The sequence below is a fragment of the Arvicanthis niloticus genome, chromosome 23, assembly GCF_011762505.2.
Source record: "Arvicanthis niloticus isolate mArvNil1 chromosome 23, mArvNil1.pat.X, whole genome shotgun sequence".
Lineage (NCBI taxonomy): Eukaryota > Metazoa > Chordata > Mammalia > Rodentia > Muridae > Arvicanthis > Arvicanthis niloticus.
In genome coordinates, this window is record NC_133430.1 from 33,731,753 (window position 1) to 33,754,915 (window position 23,163).

General features: G+C 44.3%; 1 protein-coding gene across 10 annotated transcripts in view; it reads right to left on the reverse strand.

The window, feature by feature from the left end:
• Rgs6 (regulator of G protein signaling 6) overlaps positions 1-14,729 on the reverse strand; it is a 523,682-nt gene extending 508,953 nt beyond the window's left edge. For 5 of the 10 annotated variants that reach the window (XM_076921779.1, XM_076921775.1, XM_076921777.1 and 2 more), the window contains exon 1: positions 13,978-14,117. The gene's annotated coding sequence lies outside the window, so the exon portion shown is untranslated. Of the gene's footprint in view, positions 1-13,238; positions 13,462-13,545; positions 13,668-13,796; positions 13,918-13,977; positions 14,118-14,593 lie in introns of those variants that run through there. The other 5 variants (XM_076921773.1, XM_076921772.1, XM_076921770.1 and 2 more) reach the window with 5 other exon arrangements.
• Positions 14,730-23,163: the final 8,434 nt, after the last annotated feature.

Genomic DNA, 23,163 nt, shown 5'->3' on the forward strand with positions numbered 1-23,163 from the left:
AGGGGCTTATGAACTCCAACCATGAGCGGAGATGTTCGGTTCTGGGGAATGAGAGTCCATTTTCTTTAAATGAGTGGGCCCTGGTAGATAAACCAAGTTCCAGTGGATAGCCCAATATCCATGAGTATATGGGCAGCAGAAATTGAGTTTCAACAATAAAGACATGAAGTTGGGAGGGGGGAGGGAATGGATCTTGGAGTTTTACAGGGGGCCCGGGGGGAGTGAGTTTATGGAATGGGCAAGATGGCTCAGTAAGGACCAGAGTTGGTTTGGATCCCAGAACCTACATACCAAAGACTGGGTAAATGAACATGGACGCTCACCTACAATCCTGGTGTCTGGGAAGCAAAGGGAGGGAGGGGCTCCCTAGAACAAGCTGGAGAGCTAGATGGCGGAATCAGAGAGCCCACAGTTCAAGGAAACCCTGCCTCCATGAAAATAAAGGTTAGTGTAACTGAAGGAGACATGAAACACCAACTTCTAGCCTCCACACATAGGCATACTAATACACATGCCCATATGCATGTGCAGTTCTACACATGCATCTCACACACACACAATTCAGCAAAGTCACTGTATACTAGACCAATAAACAGAGCTCAGTGTTATATTTGAATATTAGCAGCAAGTGATTAGAAAGTATGGTTTTAAAGGTTTTAATTATAAATAAAATCAAGTAACTTTCAAATACTAAGAATGTAGCTATGCAACACCTGTAGACTACTGAGGGCTCCAAAAGCACCAAGAGCAGTGGAAACGCTGGCTAAATGCGGGGAGAGACCTCACTCCACATTAATGGACTGAAACAGTCAAGACTGATGTTAACTCACTCCCAATTTGGACCAGAGATCTAACCAATCTTGAGCAAAATCCCGCCAAGCGGTGGTTTCAATGACAGACGCAAGTGCCTACAGATGAGGTGGTTGACTCACAAAGCCAAGGAACACATGCTATTGGATGCTGAAGCTTATTACTCAACTCGAGTGATTACGTCAGTGTGGCACCTCATTAGGCTAGATGAATAGGAAACGGGACAGCCTAGAAAGCACAGACACACCCACGTGAGTCTGACCACCTATGTCATAGCAAAGGTGACACACAGCATAGTGGAGGGGACTTTTGATGAGGATGCTGAGTTAATTGGGTGTTCACGTAGACAAAAATCAATATCAAAGTCTTTCTCACACCACAGGCAAAAAAGTCAAAGCAGGTGGGGTTTTGTTTTGTTTTGTTTTGTTTATAACATCAACATAAAGCCCAAACCATCAGGCTTTTGTCCATGAAAACAGGGTAACTTGGAAACCTTAGAAGTAAAATGTCTTAGCCAGGCACCAAAAATAACCAGAAGAGAAATGAGAATATTAAATTATATTTAAAGTGAGATCACCTATTCATTAAAAGTAAGATGGGCCTCGGAGACCAGGAAAAAAAATGTTTTAAATACATAACACAAATGAAAGAGTTTATCACTTTCACAGATATTAGGAATTTGTTCTTAAAAACAAGACCACCGGGGCTGGGTTGTTGCTCAGTGTGGTACACTTGTAGGCCCTGGAGCCAGGCTCCAGCACTACAGAAGGCAAAATTTAAAAAAAAAAAAAAAAAAAAAGAAATCCTACAGCTCCCTAAGAAAGATAATTCTCTAGACCAATAAGAAACAGGTTGAGTGGGCTTCTACCCTCAAGCTCATCCTTTGTGATCTGGTCCAGCCAAAGCACTTTAGAAAAGAAGGGTGGAAACGGTGGGAGTGTCGTTCTGCTATCAACAGGCACATCCAGGGAGAGGGAGTCAAGTGAGGCAGCACCCCTAAGCTGCTCAAAGAGGGTAGGAAAATGGCCTGAAGGGCATCCAGGAGCCAGATGTGGTCGTTGATACTGCACTTCACAAAGCTGCCTGGGGAAAGGAATACAAAAAGTCCCAAACCCTCTCCCTGGTGGTTACATAGAACGTGGTGAGAATGAAGAGTTACCACAAGAGCTTCAATACTCTGGGACCTATATCTCGGCTGTTCTTTTAAAATGTCCAGGCAATGAGGTTGAGAACTAACCACTGATTGTAAAAGGTTATTTAAAATGACCTCAAAATGTAGATATAGGGGCTGTAAACAAAGTTTTATGGTGGAGTATTTGCTTCAATGTGTTCCTTGAGAGTGTGTTTCTAGGAGCCATTTTTTGATGACAGAATGACCCTTCTTCCTGCCATCTTCCCTTGCAGAAAAGTCCTTCTGCTGGGCCTCGGTCAGAAAGGAAGAGAACAAGAAATCACAGAGCTTTTCCCTCTACTCACTTTGCTTCTCTTTTTTAATGTCTGAGTTCAACCACCAGTGCCACCCCAAAGAAAAGAATCTAAAAATATTTCAATTAATTAAAATTAAATATACATTAATTTTATTATACATCAATTTTCTCAGTCACCAGAGAAATACAAGTCAAAACCATGAGTGAGATTCCACCAAACACACAGAAGAATATCTAAAATTCAGTTTGATGACCCCAGGTCCTGTCAAGGTTATAGGGGAACCGAAACACTTGTAGCTGATGTTGGGAGCCTAAGTCGGTGCAACCACTTAAGAAAACTGAGGGCAAGCACATTCTGAAGGCTAGCCATCCAGCCTTGAGTGTTCACCACAAAGCACACATGCAGAGTGGTTCTATAGTGGCACTACACACAATGCACTTGAGCTGGAATCGTTCAAAATACCCATCAATGCTGGAGAGATGAGAGCAAAGCATCTTACTGTAAGTGAATAAGCTACTGGCCATGCCTGACAGCATAAAGGAATCTGTCAGAAGCATTCATACGCTTAAGGAGCCAGGAAAATAATGGCTCCATCCACATCTTTTACAAAATGATATGATTATGATGCTAAGAACCAGCTTATGTCAGTGGAGGACATAACCATACATATTTACTAGCAGACACTCAATGTGAGGGTTTTTTTTTTTCTTGGTCTAGGAGAAAGAACACTGATGTGTTTGCCATTTCAAGCGTCAGTGAGTAATGATTTGTGTGCTTTTCCACAAATACATTATACACCAATGGGTTCTATGTTCTAAAAAGAAGAGAGCAGGATGTGCAGATCTAGGGAAAGAATATAGCTTTCTCTGGATCCTGGATCCTGGCTGGGATAGCTCTTGAGTTGTCGGTACCTGCATGGTCAAGTTGCACTGGCAGAGTGTCCTGAGAATAGTCACTCTGGCCAGAGTGTGCCACCCTAGACAATAATGACAAAAGCCCTTCCCCTGGGCTGAGATAAGGACATTCCTCTAGGAGGTGACCATTCTCAGGACAATCAGAGGACACAGACATTAGTGACCATCTTCAGGTAAGAATTTTGCTAACATAGCTATGTCCCTGAATCCCACCATGCCTGATTTCTCAAATGTTTGGTCAAAATATTTAATATTTTTCTTGAAACATTTGGGTTTTGCCAGAGTTCAGCTGGGATATAGTTGAGTGGGTTGAGGAGATAATATCTGTATCCAAGAGAGTCCTGAATCACCATCATCACCACCACCACCACCACCATTATCATCTCCACTATTTATATATTGGTGGCATTCAAGTCCCTCTGAAAGTGGATTCCCAACCTATAATCCTGACCTTACTGACCACAATTCATTTTCATATATCCAATGACAGAGCCAATCCCAACCACAGGAAACTCCCAGCCAAGAGTTCCCAAGAAGCCATGTTGAAGTCAAGCTGGCCTGTCTTCAAATGCACATTTGCTAGTCTACTGATCATTTCTTTTAAGGAATATTAGAAAATTTTAGCAATTGGGGCTTAACAAATACCTTAAAGTGGGATGGTGAGGGACGGGGCTATACTACAGATGGCAGGCAAGGAATGTGGGGTTTTCAGAGAAGCTTCTGAAAGATAAAGGAAGCCATGTGGTAGGGTGGGGGTAGAGTGGGGGACTTGGGATTTACAGTATACGTTTTAGTGCAGTGCTGTATACTCTATAACCTGGAGTGATGTGTCTATGGACTTCCTTATCAGCCATATCAAGGGAGTTAAGTAAAGCCCGTGTAAACATTTAGATATGTCTCCCTTGAGCCCCAGGGAGGATCAGTGGTCAACCTCTCTCAGTCTGTTGCTCTTGGATGAGGCCTGGGGGTTCTGGGCTGAGTGTCATAAGGCAAAATCATTTGCAAGCACTCACTGCATGGGGTGCAAGATCCCCTAGAGCATCCTGGCAGTAGTGACAGAGGTCATGGTACACCTCCGTGCCAATAGGACACGAGGAAAGTGTCGCTTGTCATCTTGCATGTTCTCATTGTCTGTCTCAGGGAACATAACAAGTATCAATTCCTTGTCTTTTTGCCCACAACACAGATTTTCCCTGCCCTGATTTCTCTGAACCCTGAAGTTCATTAACACCAGATGTATTTAAGAACCTGTACTGGAGAAGGGAGTGTTGTCTGCTCCTACATACCTCGCTCTTTGTCACTGTCTCGGTCACAGTGAATAACCTGTAGCCTTTGCAGCCTGTGTCCAGACCCCTCAGACTCAAACCCCACTCAGACTCTTCAGTGAGTGCTCTCATTGGGGAGGACTCTCTCAGTACCCTATTTTATATGATTTCCTGATGGCCTCTGGTCTTTTTTCTCTAGTTAAGCATTATTCAGCATCGAGAGAAAGCTCATTGGCTCGGGACTCACTGAGTGGTAGGGGCAGGGAGGACGAGGCACAGAAAGAGAGCAGACCCTGCAGCCACTGTGACAAGGGAGACATAACTCCCACCCCAGCCCAGTGAGGAAGTTCTGTTTGTCACAGGCTCTCTATGGGTCATGTCCCCCCTTACCTCAGTCCTCTTCAAAGCCATGTCCTGCCCTTGCAAAGAATGCAAATTGGCTACTATTATCTGTGTTGTCTACTGTCCCATACCCAGAAGCTGGCAGCTAAGTCCTAAATTACCTGCCACACTGAAAATGTCTTCCCCCAAAAAAGGAAAGTCTCAGGTATATATTGGTGTGGCAGTTCCTCGTGAAAGCATCCTTTCTGTTCTGACTGGATGCTGAATCAGCCTTTGCATTCAGATATCAGGCCAGAGAAACAAGGGTGCTTCCTGCTTGGTTTGGGATCTAAGCACATTTATACGTCCCTAGCAGTTTTAGGCAAGTGTACCAAATTGGGTTTTGCTTTGTTTTGTTTAAGTTCTCCATTTTTGTTGTTGCTGCTGTTGTTGTTGTTGTTGTTGTTGTTGTTGTTGTTGTTGTTGTTGTTGTTGTTTCCTAGAGAGGTCACAAACACTTAAAATACAACCAACTCAAGTGTTGCTCTGGATTGTAAGTGAACACACTACTTCCTCTCATTGGAATTAACAATTACAAATACAACCACAGGGCTTTGGGGGCATCACACAGGCTGCAGTTTAAAGGCAGACCTCACCTGTCTCTGACACCTTCCAAGCTGGAAGGCAAACACCAGGCAAGGCAAGCACCAGCTGCCATTCAGCGTCACACGTGGGTAGCTGCTTTGATTCCAGGACAGAAACAGAAGGTAGTGTAGCCAGGCATGGTGGTAGCACACTTACTCAGCAGGCAGAGGCAGGAGGACCACAAGTGTGTTCTACATGTCTCAGAGAAAAAGAAGAAACAGGAAGGAAAGAAACCTTATGGAGTACCATGTCTCTATTTTAAAGGGTGTTGGGGGGTTGTATTTTAAGGGGAAAAATGGATTTAAACGCCTTTCTTTCTAGGAGAGAAGGCCTTGTGTATACTTATTACAAAGCAAGCATGTTTAAAGAAACTCACAGTTTCTTTAAACCGGTTCCCCACCGGCTCCCTATTTACCTGACCTAGTTAGTCCTATTGCGTTCTTCAACTTACAACGCTTCCTAATGCTTTTTCCTTTGTTCGTTCCACACACCATCATTCCTAATTACTATGAACCAGAATCCGCAGCAGATGCTGAAGCTATACCAGGGAATAAAGGAGTCCCTGCTCTCCTGGAATGAATTTCTAATGGAGGGAGACCCACAGCATATAAAATAACGCAGCCGAAGGGATGGTGCTGGGGAGTGGGGGATGGGGTGAGGGAGTAAAGAGCCCCAAGTGCCATTCCACCAACTGTGACCTAGGGAGGGTTTTATTATAAAGGTTTTATGTTAGTTTCAGTTTGGGTTTCTGTGCTGGGAACTGAACACTGGACCCTAGACATGCTAGACATAAGCTCTAACGTTGAGCCACAACCCCAGCTCATTACGTTAGCTTTTACTCTACAAGTAAACGATAACAGATTTAAAGACCAGTTATTATCACCATCTTTCACTTGAAAAATCATGTTGTTATTTCTCTCACTTTTGAGATTTCTTCCTAATCTCTAAAGTCTGTCTCTTTGATAGGTCCAATATTCTCTCTCTAAACTAATAATGTCATATACACTTCCTGTCTTCCTCCTTCTGAAGGAGGATTTCTAGAAAGAAGCTGCCTCTACCAAGTCCAGTTACTAATTTAAAGTGCAATGGTGTGGGGAGGTTGGAATGTTGCAGATCCAGAGTCCAGTTACCTTACATTGGGCTGCTTTTAGACCTAACCCCTGCAGTAGCCATTGCTTGCCCACCTCTCTGTTAGACCTAATGGTTTTTTAATCTGTTAGTCACAGATTCAAAACTATTTTGAAATCTATTAACTTGGCAGACTTCTAGCTTCCACCAACCCCAAAACCAAGATTGCCATCAATGCTAGGAAAGATTCCCCCATTTGCTATACCTGTCTCTGCTGGTTTCCACCAATGCATTTTTAAATGTCTTGATTTATAACTCCATGAGGCTGCTGCCTGCCACATGGGAACCTGGAACCTGGGGTAGGCCAGCTTCATGCTTCCAAAGGTCACTCAAGTTTGGCTTCAGAATAAACCATCTCTCATTCTCTTTGAGGTGAGAGATGTGTTTTTTTCTGTCAGTTCCCTGTCATGTAAATGCTACCCATTCCAAAGGAGTCACTCAAAGTCCTTTCAGGTTTTTTGTTTTGTTTTGTTTTTTAGTTATGTCCACCTTGTCTCCAAAATAACTGAAAGTATCTGGGGAGGGGAGATATCTGTTTAGCCTCCAACTTGAGATACATCACAGACTTAAGACGTTGGGGTCCAAGAAGATCTGAGTTTAAGCCAGGGGACAGTGGCACGCACCTGTAGTCCTAGATACTCAGAAAGTTGAGAATTAATTGAGCCTACAAGTTCAAGATCAACCTGGAAACCCAGCAGGGCACAGTCTCACAGGAGATAAGTAAATCTGAGTTACAATAGTAAGGATGAGATTATAACCGCTCCACTTACATCCTCATTGGACTAGTCTGCCCATGCTGCCCAGGTAATACATCAACACCGACCCATCATGCCTTTCATTTGCCCCATGTGGCTGAGCCCATATCACTGCAGGTACAGGTGCTTTCACCAACATCCCTGCCTTCAGCCTCAAGACGTGTAAGCATCTTGGCTGCTACAGAGGAGATCTGGCCTGTTCTGCCCTCTTCCACTCAGCTAGCTGGACCATTTGCCTTACCTGAGGCTGCTCCAGTCCCCAAGAAAGAACTGTGAAGCTGGATTTGAGAAGGACTCAGTCCATCAGATGCTAGGTGGATACTGTTAAATCCTTGACAAGAGCAATCAGGGTACATTACTCACAAATATCTATGTTTCTAAAGATTCCTCATCAAAACACTGGGCCTGATAGTGTAAGCCTGTAATCCCAGCAACTCCAGAGGCTGAGGGAGATGATCCACAAGTTCAAGTCCTGCCTGGGCTACAGAGTGACCCTGTCTCAAAATAGAAAGTAGGAAGAAGGCTGGGGTTATAGCGCAGTGGCAGAATACTTGCCTAGTATGTACGAGGCCCTGATTTCAATCCCCAGTAGCACAACATAAGCTAAAATTTATTCTCATAAAATACCCATCTTAGTTATGATTTCTATTGCTGTGACAAAAACATCAAAACCAACTTGGGAAGGAAAGGGTTTATTCATGATGCTTACTGGCCTGCTTTCCATGGCTTGCTCAGCCTGCCTCTTCTAGAACCCAGAACCACCAGCCCAGGGGTGGGTACAGGCCCCCAAGAGCTAGACCGTCCCATATCTATCATTAACCAGGAAATCACCCTATAGACTTGCCTGTAGACAATCTGGTGGTGGCATTTTCTAAACTGAGGTTCCCGTTCCCAGACAATTCCGGGTGTATCAAGTTGAGCGAAAGCCAACCAGAAAAAAGACCCCTGTGTGGTGCATCCATCTTGAGCTTCTCACCGACTCGATACACAATCCTTGCCATCAGTCTCACCTACTTGGTGGAGTGCCTGCACTTATTCAACAGATGCAAAAAAATTGAAGTTCAAACAGCAGTGGTTCCCTGTCTGGGCTCTGGGCCAGCCTGGTCACAGTGAAGGCAACTCGGTGGCTTGAGAACTTACAGAGAATTCCAGCACTACAACACACTGATTCAGGAGACCTCATCTCAGCAGGCTTTGTGAATGATTCCCCTTTAACAAGGACACAGCCTCAGAGGAAAACAAATACTAGAGAGTAAGAGAATGCTTCCAAGGCTCAACTCAAAGGTGGCTTTCTCTTTGATGGCTTTACCAGGCTATCCAGAAGTCAGGATGTCTAAACAACATAATCTTAATAACTACAGTTAAAAGACCAACTCATTGTCCAGTCAGGTATTTATGATTTTTAAACTTTTATTTGATTGTGAGTGAGTGTGTATGTGTGTGTGTGTGTGTGTGTGTGTGTGTGTGTGTGTAGTATATGTTTGTGTGAGTGAGTATGTGTGAGTATGTGTGTGTCTATGTGTAAGAGTATGTGTATGGTGTATGTTTGTGTGTGAGTATGTGTGTGGTGTATGTTTGTGTGAGTGTGTACACTGTATGTTTGTGTGTGTACGTGTATGTGACTATGATATATGTTTGTGTGAGAGAGTGAGTGCTTGTGTATATATGGGCTATATTTTTGTGTAAGTGTGTAAGGTATATATTTGTGTGTGTGCAGATGTGAGCACACATGTGAGCACATGGGGAAGCCAGAAGTCTATATAAAGTACTTTCCTCTAATCACTGTGAAGTTGGTATCGGGTGCCTTTTCTCTTCACTCTTTATCTCATTTTTTATGTTTTACTTACAGCTTTGTTTACTTTGGGGGAGTACCTGTGCCACAATGCATGTATGGAGACCAGAGAACTATTTTGACGAGTCATTTTTCACCTTTCACCTTGTATGTCCTAAGAATCGAACCCAGGGAACCAAGGTTGGCAGTATGCTCCACCATCCACAGAGCCATCTTGCTAGCCCTCCACCTTAGTGTTGAGATAGAGTCTCTCTCACTGAACCTGGAGCTCACGGAGTTATCTAAACTGACTGGCCAGCAACCCTAGGGACCTCCATCTCTGCCTTTCCAGTGCTGCCATCACAGGCACAGGCTACCATCCCAGGCTTATATGTGAGTGCCAGGGATTGGAAGTCATATCATCTTGCTCGTGTGGTAAGCCTCTCCACCCACAGCCCAGTAATCAAAAATGCTTGAGGCTTCCCAAAGTACAGTGCTGTCTGTACTCTATGTGTCTAACATCCAAATAAAAGGAAGGCCTTTCCCTTCAGTACATAACTATAGAAGGATGAGCAAAAGCTCTAAGTGGGCTAATGGTAGCCACCTGGAATCCCTCACTGTCTGGATCTCCTGCCTACCACAGGCAACCACAGGGGCTCAGTAGAAGCAGGAAAAGAGAGCACATTTCTCCAGGACTACAAGGGCCTGGGTCTGACTTCTGATGTTACTACTTACTAGCTTTGGGTGCAAGTTAATGTATTTCTGTAAGCCTTAGTTTACCTAATCACAAAATGGGCACCCGTCTCACAGATGCCCGTGTCTCTAAGGTGCAGAGCTCTGACTTTTGAGGGGAGGGGACAGCAGAAAGTCATTGCATGGTCTATTTATTGCTCTTGTGGCTTATGTTATTAATAACAAACTCCCTCCTCCCTTTCTGGAAAAGTCTTCTTCCTGGATCCGTAGGGAATGAATCCAGGACACCCCATACAATCCTGAAAAATCGTGTCCTTTACATCTAATCTTCAAGTACTCCTTTTATTCATTAAGTCGTCTCTGGGTTAATTACAATAATTAATACGATGCAAATATTATACAGATAGTAGCTAAACTATATAGGATAGGAAATGCTTTATTTGTGCTGCTGTGATAAAATACCTCGATAGATGGGCGGGCGGACGGACGGATGGACAGACAAACAGACAGATATTCATGTGTTTGTGTGTGTGTGTGTGTGTGTGTGTGTGTGTGTGTGTGGTAGGAAGGAGTCTGTTTTGGCTCACAGTTTCAGGCTCATCACTGTGGGGAGGTCATGGGGCAAGAGCTTGAAGCAGCTGGTCCCAGCACATCCACAATGAAGAGCAGAGAGAACAGATGCATGCATGCCTAGTGCTTAGCCAGCTTCTCCGACTCCAATAAAGTCCAGCGCCCAAAACCCGGGAATGATGCTGCTCACTTCCAGGCTGGCTCCTCCCCATCAACTAAGACAATCTTCCACAGACATTTTCATGACCAACCTGACTAAATAACCCCTCATCAGGACTCTTTGCAGGTAGATTTAGGTTGCATCGAGTTGACAACTAAAACTAACCATCACAGGGATAATAAATGGGGGCAGGGACTGTCTGTGTTCAGCACAAATACATCTTTTTCTGAAGTTTTGATCAGCATCATAGCCAGATGAGGGACCTACAGATATGGAAAACCAACCGTCATGTGGCAGCCTCTTACAGGACTCCAGAAGCAACTGAAAGGCATTTGGTTCATGGTTTACAATGTCTCGGCCTGAATCCTAGTTATTTAATGCAAGTCAGTAAGGTTACTGTTCAATTTAATTGTCTATGTGTAAGCAGTCTTCCATTCCCTGCTGTTTGAAGAACTGGGTTACATGACGAATAATTACTCTTACTACAAATTCCACAGTCCCAAGTTCTGGGTGTCTCTTTTCTATCTTTACCAGTTTGGAAAGTTTGCCTTCTGTAGAGAAAACTGGTATTATTAATCCAGCCATAGTTTCCTGGCCAACCTGCTGGAAACAAAATTGCTGGCAGGTAAGTACTGGAGAACATGGTTGCTGCTGGGAGTAGGAGGCTTTGGCTCCAAAAGGGTTACTGGTCTGATAGGGTGAGCGGAGTCAGAGATTTGTTGAAAGTGTAAATTCACCGGTTCACTCCAGGTGGAGTGAGCTAGAACCTCTGGGGGTGAGCCCCAGCTGCCTGTTTGAATCATCTCTCTTCAAACAGACCATTCTCATCAAAAGTCAAAGCAACACATAGGTCATAGGCTCATTGAGCTAAATCTGAAAGTCCCCTGCCCTTCCAGAAGAGTTACAAACTGCAGCCACAACCCAGGTCTCCCACCTGAATGGCCAGTGTCCCTTCTGCTGCTCTACTGCCTACATCTGAAGAGGCTCCCCATCCCAGTTTCTCCCGCCTCCCAGCTGAAAGCTCTAGCACTGGCTTCCAAAGGATAGAGGAATATTTTTAAAACTAAGGGCCGCGCGGATGAATACTGCAGCCTGGTCCTACTGAAATCACCTAAGATATTAGCAATTATTTCCCAAGCGTTGGACAAGCTAGAACTTCTATTATGAGATTTGAAAATCCAGGGGCGAGGGAAGGGAGCCCCACGAAGACTAACCAAGCTTAACATCTGGAGGAATGTAGTTTGAAAAAATGTCAACAGCTGTGTCAGCGTCTGTGGGACACTGCCGAGTCTTTCTTTTCCCCAAATTGTTTCCAATAGGTGAATGTTACTTCTCTAATTATGAGGGGAAAGTAAAACTGGCTTTTTTTTTTTTTTTTTGAGCCTTTCCTATCCATATTGTTCTGCATGAAGGTTTATTTTGTATATCTATTCCTTTCTATATGGCAGGACAATATCATAGTAATTATTTATATGGTACCATATGTTACAATGAAGATGAAATTCATTAAATGTATTTTCCCAGATGCCCTGAAAATAAGCAAGGAGGTTAAACGCATTCTGAGGTTCAAAGCACTAAGAATTAAGACAAGCTGTGGAGCTAAAGGAAAAATTAATCCCAGTATTGAGCCCTCTGAGAGCATCCCTTCTGTAAAAAAAAAATAAATGTGGTAGACTGCTTTTACCTCTTATCTCCATGTTTAACCCCTGGAATGTGCAGGGCCTCCGAGAATAAAAAACATAGAAGAGAAAAACAGAAACACAGGGACCAGAATGATCTTACCTTCACACACACACACACACACACACACACACACACACACACACTTCCATTTCTGTGGAACATTAGGATGTTGAAATTTACTGGCAAATTCCATGGCCCAATGAGTCTTTTTTTTCCCCCATAAGTAATGTTTGCTCATTTAAAAAAAAAATTTATGTTGGCTATCTGATTTCATAAATCATAAATAAACAGATAAATCTCATTTAAAGAGACATCACAGCCACACAGGCATCCTGCTTCTGTCACATTTGATGTGACAAGTTGATAGCTTCAAAGGAAAACGTTTTACTGAAAGTCTCTCAGCAGAATAAGCTCGGTGAATGTTAACTGAAATTTCAGAAGGAGAATGAAAAGCAAAGTTAAGACCATGGAAAGGAAAACACCGAGAGCTCTCCCCTTCACCAGAATACCTCCCAACATCTGGCATTTCTAAACTCCACAGCACCTTTAGGGAAAGAAGGAGTTGGTGGAAGAAAGCTTTCCCCACACTAGAGCTTACAGTGCCCAAGATCACATCTACACGATGTATCTACACGAGTTAGATTAACAGCCGCAGCAGCAGAGAACTCAAACAATTTATCATCTGTGCTGCCGGGGTGCATGCAGGCTTTGGCTTACAAAGGTGTGTCTGGGAACTGTCCTGTTTCCCTCCTAAAGCAAAGTAAGTTAAGAACAAGGATAAAGACTATAGTAGTCACAGAAACTTTCAGGCAGCCCAGATCCAACTCCACACAATCACCCAGCTACCTAGTTGTGAAAACTGACTTGTGAGAGCCTTGTTTATAGTGTGCTAACCTCCACAGCAAAAGTCTTCGACGCATCGCGTGCGTCTTACAACCCATCCTCTAACACTCAGATAGGCACCAACCCAGGTCTTACTGTCCCGTTCTCCCTAGAGAGTAAGGGATGATGGAATGGTAGGTGGGCTTTACCTCCTCCCCGTTGCCTTTCAAGTTTTCCTTTGCGGCTGCTAAAAGGGCATTGATCAGAACTTACCTATGGGTCCAGTTCCTAAGCAGGCACCAAGACTGCGGGAATAATTCCAAACCAACGAGATTCAAAACATCTTCAATGTATTTGCAGACTTAGAAATTCCACTTGTCTCCACGAGAGAGAAAACGCTCCCACTTTGTCAAATTGGAAAAAGAATGAAAACCCGCAGCTTTCCTCTGAACAAATTTAAATTTTCTGGGTCACTTCCCTCATCACACTTTTTAAGCAGCCTGACCCGCTCAGAATACCTACTGTCTGCAAAGGCAATTCCCAAACCTCAGACCTCACCACCCGCCCCTGCTTTCCTCACCTCACCACCGAGCCTCGCCCTTTCAACCCACAAACTGGGAGCTTGTTCTCTGGAAAAGTTGCTAGAGGTAGACTCCCCCACCTGCGCTCTCGGAACCGGATGGGTGGAAGGAAGAGAAAGCCTCCAGGGCCCCGCACGCCCTCCAGGCCCAGGCGCGGAGCGCGTCCCACCCCAAAGCCAGGAAGGCGATTTCCACGCAGACCTGCACCCATCCCACTCAAGTCCGCACGCCAGCTCGCCGAGTCACTTACGTAAGCTCGCTATGCACAGTCCCAAACTGCAGACACATACCCGCACCTGTCACGCATCTGAAATGGACAGGCACCCACCGCCCCCCAGGAATGAAAGCCACACAGATCGGGACGCGGGTGCGGCTTCCATTCCTTTTACCCCGGGTTCTTTTCTTGTCCCGGTTTGTCTAACTACAATTACCTTAGCAACCAAAGAATTGCCTCGACTTGCTCCGGCGTCTCAGTTTCTCCTAAAGCCCGGCTGGCGCCCGGCACATGATAAGACTGGGGAACCCGGGAGTCGCCAGCTCTCTCGGGTGGAGGGGCGGCCGAATCCGTCCGGGCACTGCTCTCCCGAGTGTCGCCTCCTCCTCCTCCTCCTCTTCCACCTCCTTGGTGCCACTCTCCCAGGCGGCGACCGCAGGGGGCTCAGCGAGCAGATTGTGCAGCCCCGGACCCGGGAGGAGGCGCGGCGGGTCGCATGGTGCCAGGGCGCGGGGCTCCCGGGGTGTTTCCCTCGCCCCTCGCCGATCTGGACCGGATCCGCCCCCTCGGTACCCGCAGCAACAGGGACCCCGGGGCGCCCCCGGGCGGAGCTCTTGGCCACCCGGTGGGGGCCGATCGCCAAGGAGCTGCCCGGAGTCGCACAGCCCTGGCGCTCGGCTCGGCCGCTGCCGCAGCGGCGCCCGCTGTCGGGGACCCAGAGCAGCTGCAGCCCCGCGCCGTGCACCTGGGCGCCCGCACCTGGCTTGAGCCGCGCGCTGCGAGCGGGACCCTGGCACCTGAGCACGTCCCTAGGTCGCCGCCGCTGGGCTCACCTGTCCCAGCGCCGCCCAAGGTACGGATCAGGCTCTGTGCAGCAAGCGGGAAAAACAATAATCTGCAGATCCCTGGCCACCGAGCAGCTACCTAGAAAACCGAGGGACTGTCTCAAGCAAGCCAGGGCTCCTGTCCTCGCTGCTAGGATGACCGGGTACGGAAACTAATGGCGCCAAGGTGCTCACGATTCTTGGCCTGGGGTGCTGTCCCGGTAGCTTTTGAATCCCTCACTGACGTGGGGCTGGCGCCCTCTAAATTAAAATGAGCCTGTGCATTCGTCAGAGATATTGTTGCTAACCTCGTGGTTTTATTTATTCAACGTTTACACCACACACATCATTGGGAGTGCTTTGTGGCTGATACTATCTTGAAACAATACAAAAGGGAATCTGAGGGGAAAACTATGCACAATATCCTTGGGCAAGAAGAGAAGAATTGACATTAAAAGGAAGCAAGGGTAACTTGAATGGACACTTTAACGTGGGAGTCCTGAAATGTGATGTCTGATGAGTCATGACTGGGTTGCAGACGTAACTCACCTGGGAAAATCACGTAGTGCTTTCCCCAGCACTGAGTAAACACCAACAGGGGTGCCATCCACCTGTAATATGAGCACTCAGGGGGTGTAGGCAGATAGATCAGAAGTTCGAGGCCATCTTTGGCTACTTAAGGAGTCTGAGGTCACACTGGACTACATGAAAGCCTGTCTCAAATTATTTTAGGACGCTGTAGGTGGAGGTAGGACAAGGTGGTGGTACTAAATAGTTACCAGTAGATGTGTGTGTATGTCAATGTTACCAACACCAATAATGATTCAGTAATTTATACTTTAATGTATTAATCACAGAAAAAAATGAAATTACCCCCAAGTCATTAAGGATGAGTGATCTGGACTCTTCATCTTCATGGGTCTGGAGTTGAAAATTTCGTTTCCTTGGCAATATGCATATTTGTCAACACTACTATGCATAAATATGTAAATAATGAGGAACGTCAGTTAAATGTAAATCGAGAGAAATTCTTCTAAAACGGCAGATTATTAAAGATGGCTTCTGATGGCGCGAGGCCGGAGGCCAAGGCGGCTAAGTCAGCAAGTGATCTTGGGTAGGATCCCACACCTGTAGATGACACTAATAACCGTAGATTTCAATAATACACTGATTCAAGAAAATAGGTCTGTGTTGTTTCCTCACGTAAAGTTAGTGTGCTAGCCACGCTGAGAACGACCGATTTTTAGGAACTATATATGAAGGAGCCAGTGAGTGTAACCTGAAGATGCGATGTGCTCAGGAGCCCTGAATGTGCCCACTGGTAGGTAGTAAGCGCTTTAAGTCAGAGGTGGGGCCCAGTAGAAGGAAGCTGAGTCCGTGGAGGGGTGCCACTGAAGGGAGTAACAGAAAACTGGCTCCAACCACAGTCTACTTCCCAGAGCCCACAAAGCTCCTACCAGCATCCTCCATGATAGCTTGAAGCACAGGACGAAGAAACCATGGGCTAAAAATCTCTAAAAACTTCACGCCAGAAGAATTCTTCCCCGCTTGTAAATTGTTTATATCCAGTATTTTGCCACTGGGAAGAGAAAGTGCCTAATACACAGGCATTTGTTACTTATTCACAGATGGTTGGAAACCAGTAACACCCAAATAAAGTGAGCCAACGAGCTGGTCGGTCCAACTGCTTGTGTAATGTGTTTTGTAATTCAATATGATTTCAGAATAGACGGCTTAAAAAGATACGTTGAGGTATAATTGTTCTCTTCGACAAGATGAACAACAAAGGCTTTTTTTTTTCATTTTATTTTATGTGTATAGATGTTTTGCCTGCATGTATGTGTACCATGTGTGTGCAATACCTACTAGAGGCCAGAAGAGGGTGACAGATCCCCTGGGACCGGAGTTATAGCTGGTTGTGAGCCAGAATGTGGGTTCTTGGAACCAAACCCAGGACCTCTGGAAGAACAGCCATTGCTCTTAACCACTGAGTCACCTCTCCAGCCCCTAAACACTCACCACTTTCGAAAAATGTTCCTTACAGGTTTCTTTGAAGAATTATCTCACCATTAACTGAGATAAAAAGATGGTCTCTCTGCATATCTGTGAATATATACAATTCCACTCAGGCTGTTTCTTTTAGCTCATTCCATATTCCTGAAGGCCTTGCCACACACAACAATCTTTCCAGAACCTCTAAAGTACAAAATAAATATAGTAATCTGTAAAATCCTTATTCTCTCGATTAATTCATTACCAGCTGAGGGGCTACAGCTGAGCCTGTGATAGAATTACCCTTGGGACATCTCCATTAACTTCATTTTAATAACAGCATGAAGAGCAAAGATAGAACATGTAGTACATAGTACATGTAAATTCCTCTGAAACATTTTAGGGGGTGTGGGCTTGTGGAGGATAATGAGTTTGGGTACCCATGTCTTGGGTTATGGATTTGTTATATTTGACAGCTGTTGTTACTTTTCCTCAAATCTACTTATCTTTTTCTTCAGCGTCTTGTATAGTTTGTTATTTGTGTGTGTGTGTGTGTGTGTGTGTGTGTGTGTGTGTGTGTGTGTGATATGTGTACATGTACGTTAGTATACGTGAGTGTAAATGGATGCCACAGTGTGTCTATGGTCATCAGAAGAAAACCTTGGGTGTTAGTATTTCTTCCACTTCATTTGAGACAGGGTCTTCTCAGGTTCAAAGCTGTGTATACAAGGCTTGCAAGCTTCCAGAGATTCTCCTAACTCTGCTTCCCATCTTCCTGCAGAAACACAAGGATCACAAACACACACACTACCCTGCCTGGGTCCTGAGAACTCAAACTCAGGTCCTCACAAATGTGCACCCCCTGAGCCATCTCCCCAGCTTGTGTGTAGCCTTTTATCCTAATAGCTAAGGACCATATCATTTCCATTTTGGCAAAGACAGGAACTAGATTTTGGGTCAGCTTTTCCTCATGGTACATCCAGAAAGAAATCAAATGTTCTCGTAGTGTGTAAGGGCATTTGCAGACAAGCCTGATAACCTAGGTTGGATCCCCAGAATCCAAATGGTGGAAAGAAAAGACTGATTCCAGCAAGTTGCTCTCTGTCTGACCTTCACATAGTAACACACACACACACACACACACACACACACACACACACACTAAACAAACACAATTGTTTTTAAGTTTTAAAAAAAGGTCTGTTCAAAGGTCACAGCATCAGGGCCATGGTGGGAGACAAGGGTTTCTTACTGGGACTCGGCAATAGTGATTCCTGAGCTTTGCCTCAGAATAGATTAGTCCAAATGTCTGGCAATAGAGATTCAAGGAGCTACTTTGCAGCTTGTGGGTATTCTCTTAGGAGATCACTCATCATTTTTTGTTACTAGTAATTATCCAACCATGTTAGGAGTCAGTCCCTGGCAAGCAAACTCACAATTATATGGGCTGGGTTTTTTTTTTTTCCTCTTTCCAATGTTAGTCTGTAATCCCCAGTCTCAAAACCCCTGTGTCTGAGAACACATGTGTTTATATCTTAGTGCTGGGTGGTTAGGTTTTAGGACTTGGAAGTGATGTCATGCCAAAGTAAAGTTTGTATTTACAAAGTTCCAAAGCTTAATAGTCAGGAGGCAAGGGTATGTGCTCCAATACTAGACCCAGGGCAGAAATTACATCAGCAATAACAAACTTTTAAAAAACTAAACAAACCAAAAATAACCATGGAATGCTGTTTATAGAAGCAGTTAAGAACCATGGGCCTCACTCAGGCACTTCCCAGACCCTATGGCAAGGGCTGCCAGCTAGAACCTTGTAGGCAGACCTGTAAGATAGGATATGGCCTGGGCATTAGACAAATTCCTTTGACTGGAAATCTCTGTTCCTCACCCACCCCTGTCTTTCTCCTTTTAGGTTCTGGGATTCTCACAGGTGGCCATAGTTACAGAGATACTGAATAATGGGTTTCTTTATAAAATTACATTTGTCTATATTTGTGCATATATTGATTCCCCCCTCTCAGTATGTGTGTGTGTGTGTGCGTGTGCGTGTGCGTGTGCGTGTGCATGTGCATGTGCATGTGCATGTGCATGTAACTATAGCTATCCTGGGCTATATGCATGTAAAGAAAGACAACTCATTTTTTAATGCTGATTGTGCAAGCTACAGTCATCACAATGATATGGTACTTGCATAAAACCTGACTCATGGCTAATGGAACACATAGAATGCCAAGACACAAGCCTAACAATGTACAGCCAACTAATTTTTTGACAAGGAACCAGCAAACCTCACAGAGAATACACAATCTCTTTAATTAATGGTTCTGAGAAAAACTGGAGAGTCTCACACAAAAGAATGAAACCAGGTCCCTTTCTTTCAGCACACACAAACATCAGCTCGAAGTGGGCTTAACACCAGAACATGAGACTTGAAAACATAAGGCTCCTAAAGAGAAATATTAAACCAGGCAATGTTTTTATTATAGCGCTCAAACCCCAAATCAGATGACAAAGCAAAAATAGACAAGTAGGATCTGCAATGTTTTCCAAACCTTCCACACTGAAGATGAAGCCATCAAGAGGAGGGCCAGCCCTCCAACAGGAGAAGACATTTGCAAATCTTAGTTAAGAGGCTGATACCCAAAATACACAAGGAACTCAATCCAATATCAAGAAAACAAACAATCTAAAAGTAAGCAGAGAAACTCAAACAGGTCCATGGGAAAAAAATAGTTTGATACCACTATTACTTAGGAATATGCAAATTAAAGCCACAGTGAGGTATTGACCTCCCCAAATGGAATGGCTGTTATCGAAACAACAAAAGATAGCAAGTGTGGGAAAAGTATGTGAAGAAAGGTGGCCCTTGTTCATTGTTTGTGAGAATGTAAATTAAGGTAGCCATTATGGAAAAATAGTATGAAGACTATTCAGAGTCTAAAAATAAAATTATCATGTGACCCCATAATCATGATTCTGGCTATTTATTCAAAGAAAATGAGTCAGTTTGCCAAAGAGATAGCTGAGCACCCAAGTTCATTGACATATTATTATTCACAGTGGCCAATGTTTGGGAGCAATTTAGTACCTATCCGTGGATTCACAGATGAAGAAATTGTGACACTCATTTACACAATGGAATATTATCCAGCCTTTAAAAAAAGAGACTCTAGGGGTTAATGATTTAGTTCAGATAGGTTCAGTTCTCAGCTTCATGGGGTAGAGGTGGAGAAACTGAAACCCTGGAGCCAGGCACATCTATGATTACAGCATTTAGGAGGCAAAGGCATAGGGATTATGAGTTCAAGGCCAGCTTGAGCTACGTAACAAGACCCTGCCTGTTTTAGAAAGTGTGTGTGTGTGTGTGTGTGTGTGTGTGTGTGTGTGTGTGTGAGAGAGAGAGAGAGAGAGAGAGAGAGAGAGAGAGAGAGAGAGGATAGACAAAGAAAGTTGTGTTAGCATAGAACACTTAAAATATGACACTGTCTAGGTTACTTTTCTATTGCCATGATAAAACACCATGATGACCAAGTCAACCTAGAAGGGAAGCATCTATTTTGGGCTTACAGTTTTAGATGGTTGGAGTCCATGACCATCACTGTGGGAGCATGCCAGCGGGCAGGCAGGCATGGCACTGGAGCAGTTACTGAGAGCTTATGTCTTGCTCCACAAGCACAAGACAGACAAAGAGTTAACCGGGAGTGGCATAGGCTTTTGAAACCTCCATGGCTGCCCCAGTGACACACCTTCTCCAACAAGGCCATGCCTCCTAATCTTTCTTAAGCAGTTCCACTAATACTGGGAACCAACAAGTACTCAAATATCTGAACCTATGGGGATTAGTCTCATCCAAGCCACCACATATGCCAAGTAAAATAAATCAAGCACAAGCAGAAAAAAATATTATATGATTTCATTCGTATATGGACTCTACAAGAGTCAAACTCAGGCCGGCAAGATGGCTCAGAGGGCTCTTGCCACCAAGCCTAACAACCTGAGTTCAAGCCCCAAAACTCATGTGGCACAGTTAGAGATCCAACCCTTTCAAGGTGTCCTCTGGATAGCACAGGGACACTGTGGCACATGGAGTGCTATCCACTACACACATAAAATAAATAAACATTGAATAAAGCCTTTCTTTAAGTTAAACTCATATCCGCAGAGTAAAATAGTAGTTACTAAGGGTGAAGAGAGGATGGAGTTACGTAGAATGACTAAATCTAAGCCACAAATGAACACTGCAAGGGCTGGTTCATATTGTGCTATAGGATAGAAATGTTCCACAATAGGATATCTTAGATTTTTTTTTATCATATACCGAAAGGTAGTTATGATAAGATACATAAGGGAATTTTCTTGCCTTATTGTACTATGTAGATCAAAGTACACCATACACAATAAATATAGATGATAAAAAAAATATTTTTATCATGGTGGCATATGCCTGTAATCCCAGCACTCGGGAGACAGAGGTAGCAGGAGCACAAGCATGAGGTCACCCTGGGTTATATAATAAGATCTTATCTCAAGAACAATGATTTGTTTTTCTTAATGGAAAAAATGTGTGCACAAAGGCACGCATCATGATCCCAGCACTGGAGGACTAAGGCAGGAGGACAGAGAAACTGAAGTCAAACTGGACTATACAATAAATTTAAAAAAAAAAAAAAAAAAACAGAGGGAAGGAGAGAGAAAGAAAGTGGAAAGAGGGATAAGTATACTGGAAGATTGAATGTCACGAAAGAGAGGCTACAAGTTACTCAAGTTCTTTGTGACAACGGTACCTTCCAGACATCGAAGGAGACCCAGCATGGGCATGTTGAATGTTGGAAGTGCCCCTCTTGAGACACAGATGACAGCTTTGGAAAGGCTCCAAGGTAAAGCAAACTTCACATGTTCAAAGAACAGGAGAACACATAGCAGAAAGAGCAGAGGAGATGACATTAGAGAAACATCTGAGGTGCGGCTCAGTCAGGGCCTATTGGCTTGATAAATATTCTGAATGTTAAGTGTAATAGAAAACTGTTGGCTGGGAGGCATTGTATAGACTTACACAGTCATATTTATCATTTCAATGTCGGCACTGTGTTGCTCTACTTAAAATACAATAGAGGGGAAAGGAGAGCGAGGATGTCAGCCTTGATAGGAATCCAGCATGACACGAGAAGATAATGTTCTGTTGACAACAGTGATCATACCTGAAAATGTGGGGAAATGACAGTGTCCACTACCACAGCAGAGACAGTGAGATAGCACAGGTTTGCCTGAGAACAGACCTATGTCTCTGGCCTTTAGGTCTGGCAAGTCGAGTACAAAGAGTTGACGAGAGATATAAAGCAGGTGTGACCGGGAGAGAGTTAAAGGATATAAAATAGATGTGATTGAAAATCAGAAAGCTTAGAGACTTTCCTGTGGCCTTGACTTTGTCTACAGAGGACAAAGGAGAATGTAAACCCATGAGAGAATCCTCCAGTCATTTGAAATGTGTTAAGTCACATATGAAACAAGGAGATGACCCCCATATCGGTGTCCCAGGGTCCTTCTGATAACAATCACTGTTAAGAGTCCTCGGAAGAGACACTGAGCTGAAAATTGGGAACTAATTTTTTGTTTAATTATAACTTGCATCTGTTGGGTAGATGTTTGGCGGAGAAAGATGCTTCCGTTGTAAAGATGAGGACCTGCATTTGGAACCCCAGCACCTACTTTGAAAGCCAGACATAGCTGCATATGTCCCTCTAACTCCATAGAGAGCTGAGAGACAATGGCCATGGGGACTTGATAGACTAGTTGGAAGATAAGTGACATTCGGGTTCAGTGAGAGACCCTGTCTCAAAGGAATGAGGCAGAGACAGGTAGAGGAAAACCAACATCCTCCTCTGGCTTCATCATGCATGCACACTGGCACATGCACTATCTATACCACACAGAGAGAGAGAATTTTATCTCACATAAACATCGCTTTGTACCCTCTAACCAGCATCTCTCTACTTCTCACCTCTTAGTCTCTAGAATCGGCATTTTTCAGGTTCCATATTTAGCCCATGCCATGTGTGCCATTGTCTGGCTGGCTTTATTTGGTGTCATACCATGTTATTACAAAGGAGAGACTCTTTTGTTCTTTCCCCCCTTTTCAGTTTTGTATGTGTATTGTGTTGCACCTGTTATACATGCATGTGTGCACATGTAATGGGTATATGCACATGGGTGCTTGTTCACATGGAAACATGAAGTTAATGTCAGAGATTACCCTCAACTGTTCTTCCCCCTTATTCATTGAGGCAGGGTCTCTCAGTCACACCCAGAGCTTGTAGACATTACTAGTCAAAGCCGGCTTGCTCTGTGGCCCCTGATTCTACCTTCAGTGGTGGAGATCACAGGTGAACTGCTATGCTCACCCAGCATTTATATGGCTTCTGAGGATCAAAATTCCAGTCTTTATACTTGTGTGCCAAGCACTTTAACCACTGAGCTATTTCCCCAGCTCCAAATCTCTTTATTTTCTCAGGAGGGATAATATTTTGTTGCATGGGTGCATCATATTTTCTATCCTTTCATTTGTTGATAGAGACTTAATTTGTTTCTGTGCC